The sequence below is a fragment of the Glandiceps talaboti genome, chromosome 4, assembly GCF_964340395.1.
Source record: "Glandiceps talaboti chromosome 4, keGlaTala1.1, whole genome shotgun sequence".
NCBI classification, from domain to species: domain Eukaryota; kingdom Metazoa; phylum Hemichordata; class Enteropneusta; family Spengelidae; genus Glandiceps; species Glandiceps talaboti.
In genome coordinates, this window is record NC_135552.1 from 24,399,690 (window position 1) to 24,410,186 (window position 10,497).

Below are 10,497 nucleotides of genomic sequence, written 5' to 3' on the forward strand. Positions count from 1 at the left end.
ATGATAACACTGGTGATTTAATGTAGTGTACAAATGAGATATCAGATCATGTTAGCTTCAGTACTTAAAAGACATACAAGATTTATTAATATCATAACATATCTTCAACTTACAGCACGTGTGATGATGGTAATGTACACTGTACCCCTGGGTCATGTAAATGTAAGTTTGAAGAATTATATTTGTTGCACCCATTTCATTTCAAGTTCGAAAGTTAAGCTGTATTTACTCTTTGCTTATGCGATTCCTTGATGTCTTCGATTTTATTAAATTATTGATAAAATATTACGAAAACAAAACCATTATTTATTTATTTATTTATTTTAACAAGGTGTGAAGACTACATGTTAAACTGGTAAATAGTCTGTATTCAGACCCAGATATATGTTGCATTCCTGAAACATTGATTGATTTATTACTAATTATGTTCACATATATATAACGTGCGATTTACTAATCAGCATGTACAGTGCACATTCTCGTTACCTATAAAAACAGAGCATAGGGTCAATTGTGATAGAATTAAGATCGACAAACAGACGGACACAAAGGTTGAACAATGGAAAGATAGACTGATTATGAAATAGCAAAGCGATTCAAATACTAGGATAGATATATGATAAAATATACATTGCAATGATTTACAAAGTATATTTTCAGAAAACTATACTTATGTTATTGCTAAAATTTAAGTATCGGTTTCCCAATTAAAGTGCCAGTTAAGGAATGTGTTGCGGATATGGCCAGTATTGAATTAGTGTTGGATAAGGCCGATGAAGACCCAAATGTAGAGAAACCAGGTGACGGTGACCCAATCGGTGTGTTAGATAATGGGGCACCATTTAAACTGGGCGATACGCTGACTGGTGATCTGGTGCTACATCTGCAGTGTGGAGAGTGGCAAGTATACTTTGAACATCCTCACTCTGGATACTGAAAAAGTGTATCTAAGTTTTAGTCCGTATGACTGGAAAGAAAACCACCTCTTTTATTTTGTTCTAGATGATATATGATATATTTTATGTGTAGGTAGTCGTGGTAAGTGGAAGAGTAGATATGATGAAAAATGATTATGACCTAATGGTCCTGTAATTTGTAGACACATACGAATAAAGATTAACTTGGAGATGAGTTTATGTACTATGAAAGAGGTTTTGTTTGATATGTTATGTCGTCCGTAGTTTAATATTGGTTGTTGTCACGTTTTCAGCCATTGTGAAGAAGACAAGATGGAATGTGAAGAAAAGGAATGTGAAAGTAAGTAAAGCTATACTTTCAACATGCCAGTTCAGAAATAGTTGTATTGTCGTTGTTAATGAAAAGTTGCCAAAAGGAATAGCCACTCCAACTTATATGTAGCTAGTGACCTGAATGTAAATTGTTATGCAACATATCATTTTTGTAGATTGAAGCGATGTGGTCAAAATCATGTTTTAGATATAGTGAAATCTTTGAGTGACTGAAAGTTGTGATAATTTTGTTTACACATCATTATACAGCTTTCATAACCATATAACACTATTTTGACTTGAAAATAATGTAAGATCAGTAAATCAATTGCAGAAAATATTCCTTACTGCTATGTCACCTTAGTAATTTAATTTGGATTTAATTACAGCACTGCCAACGACCGTGCCAGTTAAGGAATGTGTTGCGGATATGGCCAGTATTGAATTAGTGTTGGATAAGGCCGATGAAGACCCAAATGTAGAGAAACCAGGTGACGGTGATCCAATCGGTGTGTTAGATAATGGGGCACCATTTAAACTGGGCGATACGCTGACTGGTGATCTGGTGCTACATCTACAGTGTGGAGAGTGGCAAGTATACTTTGACCATCCTCACTCTGGGTACTGAAAAAGTGTATCTAAGCTTTAGTCCGTATGACTGGAAAGAAAGCCACCTCTTTTATTTTGTTCTAGATGATATATGATATATTTTATGTGTAGGTAGTCGTGGTAAGTGGAAGAGTAGACATGGTGAAAAATGATTATGACCTAATGGTCCTGTAATTTGTAGACACATACGAATAAAGATTAACTTGGAGATGAATTTATGCACTATGAAAGAGGTTTTGTTTGATATGTTAAGTCGTACGTAGTTTAAAATTGGTTGTTGTCACGTTTTCAGCCATTGTGAAGAAGACAAGATGGAATGTGAAGAAAAGGAATGTGAAAGTAAGTTTAGCTATATTTTCAATAGGCCAGTTCAGAAATAGTTGTGTTTGTCGTATTGATAAAAATGTTGCAAAAAGGAATAGAAGTAGGACTATGTAACTAGGACTTCACTGTAAATTATTGTGTAAAATATCAGATATAATAATATAATTTGTAATTTATAATTTATAACATTTGTGGTAGGTAGAAACGATGTGGGGAACATATTCTCTTGATCTAATCTAATCTAATCTAATCTAATCTAATCTAATCTAATCTAATCTTCTTAGCGCATTCTATATAGCTATCACAATGCACTTAACAAAGCACTGAATCAAGAGTCCTAAAACAGACACTAGCAAATAGTCTTATTTAAAGAAGTAGGTCTTAAGGCCTGAGATAATTCCTGGAATGTAGTGACACTCTCTAAATACGATGACAGAGCATTCCAAAAGCATGGGACACAAATTGAGAATGCTCTGCCACCATAATAAGCAGTATTGCTGAGCGGTTGGTGTAAGTGAATTTCGTTCGTGAGTTACTGCGTAAAGCACGGCTGGAGCTACGACGGGTAAGCAACTGGTTAAGGTAGCCAGGTACAAAACCATGACTGATGCCTGTTAGGGCAAGAGTTCATTTTAAAGAAGTTTTGCTAGTTTTTAAGGCTTTAAAAACAGTAAACTATTACACTAATCAAGACGTGAAGTGAGAAAAGCATGAGTAAGTTTCTTATTGGCATGTTGATCAAGGAAGTTCCTGATTTTTACTAATCTTCCTCAGAGCATATGAAGCCGATCTACACAAATTAGCCACGTCGGTTCTGTTCTGGTTTGAATCTTTATGTTATAACTGAAAGAGCAACTGGCTGTCAAGGCTCAGTCTTTGAGCCTGTTCTATTTATTTTGTAAACCAACCCTTTTTTCGAATACGATATTTTTAAAAATCACTCAAAAAAAAAAATCACCATGCTTTTTCCATTGACAACCAGTTATACTAAGAAACTAAGAGAAATAAAAGAAATCCAACTATTGAATTATACCATGCAAAACTATATACTGACATCAAGTAGTGGATTGTGTATAACAAACTCCAGCAAAATGATAGTAAACAGAAGCAATTCATCACCCTGACTCTTTGCTAAATCATTTAATGTCAAAATCTTTGGAGTCACATTGGATTCTATGTCAACATGTCTGAGCACGTACAGAAGGTATGCAAAGGTGAATGCATTAAAGTCAGGCAAATTGTTCATTAGGGAGAAAATCTCGCTTTACGAATGGTGAAATAAAAGAAGAGGTAAGAACTAATTGTGAACGAGTCTAGAAATTGACTGACTCAAGCTGTGGAAAAATTTCATGGGATAGAATCTCAGTAGTCTAGAAAAATTAGCGAAATGCTACATGTCCTTATACACAAAGTAAAATACCTGTATAAAAATAATAGCGTTAACGAAATGGCATCCCACTTCACACAATTTTCTGACTAGTCTATCGGACTTGTGTACAGATAAAACAGGTACCACAAGCGGCTCGATTAAAAGTGGGTAATAGATTGGTGTTGCCAACATTTGGATAAGTCATTGACGTTATACAGCAAATACAAATTTCAATCGGTGATAAGGACAGACAAGTTGCAACAGTTCTGCAGTTTCCTAAGGAAAGTCTGTCGCTCTCGGACTGACGGACTGACGGGCTGACGTTACTTTAAGACACTCTGGAAAGGATTAAATCTCGCTGTCCCCACATAGGTTATTCTAAAGGCAGTGATTACTTCCCACAATACTACCACACAAAATGTATGTGAAGGCACTACATTAATTAATTTCAATATTTTGCTCGACTTCGCAGAGCTGAAGGTCAGAACTCCAAAATATTTGATTAATACACTGTCGACAATCTTCGGACCTAAGTCAACACCTGTTTCCCAACACATCCAACACAAAATTAGATAATAACATGGGTCAAAAGTAAAATGTGTCCCTCTCTTAATTACTGTTTCTAAATTATGACCCTTCCCACCATTTGTAACATATGACCCAACTAATTATTCTCTTGCCCCTTGTTATTACCAAAGGCTACCTAACTGCCGCTATCAAACTGTATTGTACCATTTAAAGTGTAAAATGATTTTGACTGGACATTTCTCGTAGCCCTACCAACAAGTTTGCCAAAGTGTGTCGCCGATATGTCGATCATCCGTAATATCAACAAACTAGCTGATAAAGAGTCTAAAGTTGGAAAACCGAAAAAGGGTGAGCCAATGGGATACCTAGAGGATGGCAAACCAGTTTATCCTGGCGATGAGTTACTTCAGGATGACGTACTTCTTCTAGAATGTGGAAATTGGTGAGTCAATGATTATTGTAAATTTGCTGATCCAAACGGGATCTGGTGTCCGAATAACACCAGATATGTCAAAAGTTAGAACACACTACATTATGAAGAATATGATAACACTGGTGATTTAATGTAGTGTACAAATGAGATATCAGATCATGTTAGCTTGAGTACTTAAAAGACATACAAGATTTATTAATATCATAACATATCTTCAACTTACAGCACGTGTGATGATGGTAATGTACACTGTACCCCTGGGTCATGTAAATGTAAGTTTGAAGAATTATTTTTGTTGCACCCATTTCATTTCAGGTTCGAAAGTTAAGGTGTATGTACTTTATGCTTATGCGATTCCTTGATGTCTTCGATTTCAAAAGAATGCCATTAAACCAATGTCATTATTCATGTATTGTTTTTATTACGGTGTACAGTCTACATATTTTAAAGTGACAAGTTCAAAACCCCGAAACTTGGCAGTGGTACTTTCCTACCTACTTCACTTAATAATTTTACAGTGGGAGAATGGTCATCCTGGACACCTTGGTCACTGTGTGAAGTTACATGCGGTGAAGGCTTTGTTACACGTAAAAGAAAGTGCAGAAAAGAAGGAGGTCGTAAGCGTGACAAGTGTCCTGGTAAGGGAAAGGAAAGAGAGCAGTGTGACATTCCTGAATGCCCAGGTATGTTCTCATTTGATAATATCGTGATGAGAAAGTATTCTTATGAATGTAGACATTTACTATGCATTTTACTCTTGTAATGTAGTTCATATGAATTAGCTGTTGAATTGCTGAATTGCGAACAAACTTACTTCTGAAATCTTGTTTTGTTACTTTCCAGAAGCCACAGCTCCAATTCTTCCAGAAATTGCCGCAGCAGAACCAGGTAAATTGAATTAAAGATGATTGCCATAAGTATGAATGTGTATATAAAAAATGCAACTACGTGTAAGTTTGTATAAAACCACAGTGTTTGCGACGATTAGTGGCTTTTTGCACGATGCTCTTGCAATACCGTCATAAATGTGCCATGTTTGGAAAAATAGCAGTAGCTTCAATTAATTGGGAGGAAAGAGTGGAAAAAGTTGTATAGATGTGTGTAATAGTAAGTCTTTCCCTCATTACTTTAAGAAGGTAGTGAAAGCTTTTGTACTGTGCCATTTATATTTTCTGACTTGTGATACCTTTGATACATAATTATTGCTCATAATGGAGAATAGGTTATTATACCATACAAAACTTTTACTGCCATCAAGAAGTGGATTGCATCTAATGAACTCCAGATAAATGATTGTAAACAATTCTTCACCCAGGTTATTTCCTTAATCATCTTTTTCTTCCATCAATGCAAGTTGGAAATTCTGATCTATTACGCGCATAGCATAAAAATCTCTGGCGTCACATTCTATTCAATGTGAGTATGTCTGAGCACGTAGAGAAGGTTTGCAAAGGTGAATACATCCAAGTCAGTCAGAGCTGAAGGTTGAAATATGGCTCAACGAATTCCATCGCCCCTTGTAATGAAAAAAATAATGTAAGATCAGTAAATCATTTGCAGAAAATATTCTTTACTGCTATGTCACCTTAGTAATTTAATTTGAATTTGATTACAGCACTGCCGACGACCGTGCCAGTTAAGGAATGTGTTGCGGATATGGCCAGTATTGAATTAGTGTTCAATAAGGCCGATGAAGACCCAAATGTAGAGAAACCAGGTGACGGTGAACCAATTGGTGTGTTAGATAATGGGGCACCATTTAAACTGGGCGATACGCTGACTGGTGATCTGGTGCTACATCTGCAGTGTGGAGAGTGGCAAGTATACTTTGAACATCCTCACTCTGGGTACTGAAAAAGTGTATTTAAGCTTTAGTCTGTATGACTGGAAATAAAACCACCTGTTTTATTTGGATGTAGATGGTATATGATATATTTTATGTGTAGGTAGTCGAGGTAAGTGGAAGAGTAGATATGATGAAAAATGATTATGACGTAATGGTCCTGTAATTTGTAGACACATGCGAATAAAGATTAACTTGGAGATGAATTTATGCACTATGAAAGAGGTTTTGTTTGATATGTTAAGTAGTACATAGTTTAATATTGGTTGTTGTCACGTTTTTAGCCATTGTGAAGAAGACAAGATGAAATGTGAAGAAAGGGAATGTGAAAGTAAGTATAGCTATACTTTCAACAGGCCAGTTTGGAAATAGTTGTGTTGTCGTTGTTAATAAAACGTTGCCAAAAGGAATATTACTCTAAGTTATATGTTACTTGCGACTTCAATGTAAATTATTATGTAAAATATCATTTTTTGTATATTGAAAGGATGTGGTGAGCATAATCTTGTAGATATAGTGAAATGTTTTAGTGCCTTAATACATATAAAGTTGTGATTGTTTATCCATCATACACCTTACATAAACTTACATAACACTCTTTAGCTTGAAAATAATGTAAAATCTAAAAAGCAATTTCAGAAAATATTCCTTACTGCTATGTCACCATAGCGATTTCGTTTAGTTGTAGTAGAAAGAGTCGTATTGTCGTTCTGAATTTAAAAAAACGTCGCCAAAGGGAATACAACTACAACGTATGATTTTAGTGTACATTATTATATAAGATATGACTTGTTGTACAGCGAACTGATCTTGCTTGGGAACGTACCTTCCAAACATAATGAAATGTTTTGGTGTTCAATATATATATATATATATATATATATATAAACGTGATAATTTTGGTTACAAATTGTATACTTTTCATAACTATGTAACACACTTTGTCTTCAAAATAATATAATATCCTTAATAATCGTTTGGTGCAAAGATACATTCAGCACTCCGCGATGCTTTGTGCTGATATAAGCCAATAGTTATGAATACTATAGAATATTGAACTGCTGTTTTGATCGTAAAATATGCGAAAGAAATTTACATACCTCGATACTTTAATAAAGCGTCAATTTACGTTGTTTGATCTTGAAAATGAAAGTATTTTACATATTATATATTTCTGGAATTCTTATGCAACCGAGGTTATTGGGCTTGAATAATAGGTAACTCAACTTGTTGTTAAATTATCAAATATTTGTTTAACAGCCTGGGGTGCATATGACATAGAAAGTCTTATCGTGTAACGTTATAGGTCTCCTGCCCTTGCTTATCCTTACTCGATTTGAGTTTAACGTACCTCCTCGTGTTGAAATATCAAAATTAAGTTGACATATTAAAGTATCTCTAGACTACCTATACACGGTGGTTCGCAGGAATTATACCTAAGCTTTACACTTGAATATGTTCTGTGCTCCAAAAATTGCTCATCATCGTTGTTTGATTCATTACACATAATTATATTGGATATTGCTTTTGTCATAGCCCTTCCAACAACTGTGCCATCTGAGAAGTGTGTCGCTAATATGTCCATCATCGATGATATAAATAGCCTGGCAAATGAGGAATCCCAGGTTCAAGAACCGAAAAAGGGTCAACAATTGGGTTATCTGGTGGATGGAAAGAAAATTTATCCTGGGGATGAATTACTTCAAGATGATGTACTCCTTCTAGAGTGTGGAAATTGGTAAGCTATTTGTACCTTTCAAATGTAATTTTATAACGTGAATACACATTGTTTTAAAATCATACATACAAATACTTCTACACTAGAACTATTAAAACTCGTCTTATTAATACTGTTATGTGTATTACATATTACAGCACTTGTGATGATGGCAATGTACATTGTACCCCAGGATCATGTAAACGTAAGTTGACATGTTCTGTAACCTTTTATGTCATCATCATCATCATCATCATCATCATCATCATCATCATCATCATCATCATCATCATCAACTGTTCTTAGTGTCATTTAACTGTACCTCCTTGACACTAGCACTATGTATGTATGTATGTATGTATGTATGTATGTATGTATGTATGTACGTACGTACGTACGTTGTGAGTGTGTGTGTGTGTGTGTGGAATATACGGATGTTTGTGTCTCCGTTTGTATAAGATCTGAATTATCTATGAAAAGAATACTTACTATCTGTCACTTGCCGAATTATATTTGCAGTAGGGGAATGGTCGTCATGGACACCTTGGTCAGAGTGTGATACTACGTGTGGCAAAGGTTATATTCTACGGACAAGAAAGTGCAGAAAGGAAAAGGGTCGTAAACGTGACAAATGTCCTGGTAAGAGGAATGAAAGACAACGTTGTGACAAAGAAGAATGTCCAGGTAAACATTAATCTATCCACAGTTTATATTATGAATTCAAGGGTATGTTTGTATTCTTAATATGTTAATACTTTACACATTGTCTGGACCAAAACTTAAATACATAGGTGGTATTGAGAAAAGAATGTACATGCCACTCTACGAAGTAAGTGAGTATTTTGTCATTTTGCTAGCTAACCTAAAACAATATCCAGGATATACCAACAGTTTTACATTGACCATTATACTCTTACGTCTCGTTTCCCATGTAAATAAGCCATTTTTATTTTGAAAATGTCACTACATAGTTTCATAGCTCAAATATCGTTGGTTATTGTGCTACATATATGCACAAATACACACCTAACATTGTTGACATTCGGGAAATAATACATATCGATAAGTAAACTTGTGATGGGGTCAACAGGTAACCTTTCTTGTTTTCATTGTAGTATCTAAGCTCATTTCATTATTGTCCCACATTGAAATGTGGGTTGATAGTTCCTACACATTTAGGATACTAATGTGACGTCATATTTTTAGTGGATATTCAGTAAATACCTTCAGTGCAGAAGATTCGAATGTTGTTTAGGTCACGAAGGAAATCTGTTTTGAAAATGGACATTTATAGATTGGTAAGGGATATAAAATAACAATGGGTTTATCTGATAACAAGAAACACAGAGTTAGACCTCTTGCTGGAAGATTACAGGTCTTTGGACATAAACGTATTATCACAACAAAAATATAATTACTTTTGAAAGTTAATGCCAGATTTCATTTGTTAACTTATGATTTTGATTTAAACAGTGGATGGCGGATGGAGCTCTTGGTCACCATGGGGTGATTGCAGCGTAACATGCGGGGGAGATGGTCTAATCAAGCGGAGGAGAGATTGCACCAACCCAGTACCATCAAATGGGGGAAAAGAATGCAATGGATTATTAATTGAAGAGAAATTTTGTATAACCCCGCAGTGTCCACGTATGTATTCTCCATATTTTGTCCAATTTCAATGATGAGATAATTGGTCTATTTGTCCAATCTTTGTCAAACATTTGGAAAGTAAAGCAACCTTGAAGGTATCACTATCTATTGAAATTGTTTGTAAAACATTATTATGCCAAAGATACGTGTACAGTTAATGAAAAATCCCCCCCCCCTACCAAAAAAAATGTATGTACAGAAAAGTATGGCGTGTTTTGTGTTTACATCGAAGTCAAGTCAGCGTTTACTTACTTATGTATTTGAATCACATGCAGATGTAGCTATTTCTTTGCGGCGCAAAAAATTATGGTGCCTGTCATAAGATGTCACTGGTTTCTAACCAAATTATTAAGTATTACTGATTTTCATTACCAGACACGATTTAATAGTGTTAGAATTCCTTTTCAGATTTAGATATCACCGAACATTTGCCTTCTTCCTACTGTAGAAACTGGCAATTGGTCATCATGGTCACCCTGGTCAAGTTGTTCTGCCACTTGCAATGGCGGAATTATAGAAAGGGAAAGATTGTGTAACAACCCTGAACCTGCCAATGGCGGTGATGCATGTCAAGGAGAACCAAAGCAAGAAAGTGAATGTAACATACAACCGTGTCCAGGTATATGTCGCTTTAGTACCAATGTAGATGTTGGTTCTTCTATTTTTACCTTGCATGTCAATTAACTCAGACTTTTCTAATTTTACTACGGTGTTGATCACGGCAGTCTTTACTGACAATATCATTCTAAAGTCAGCATTTCCTAGATCTTTACTCCTCTGATTTGTCAGCTAGTG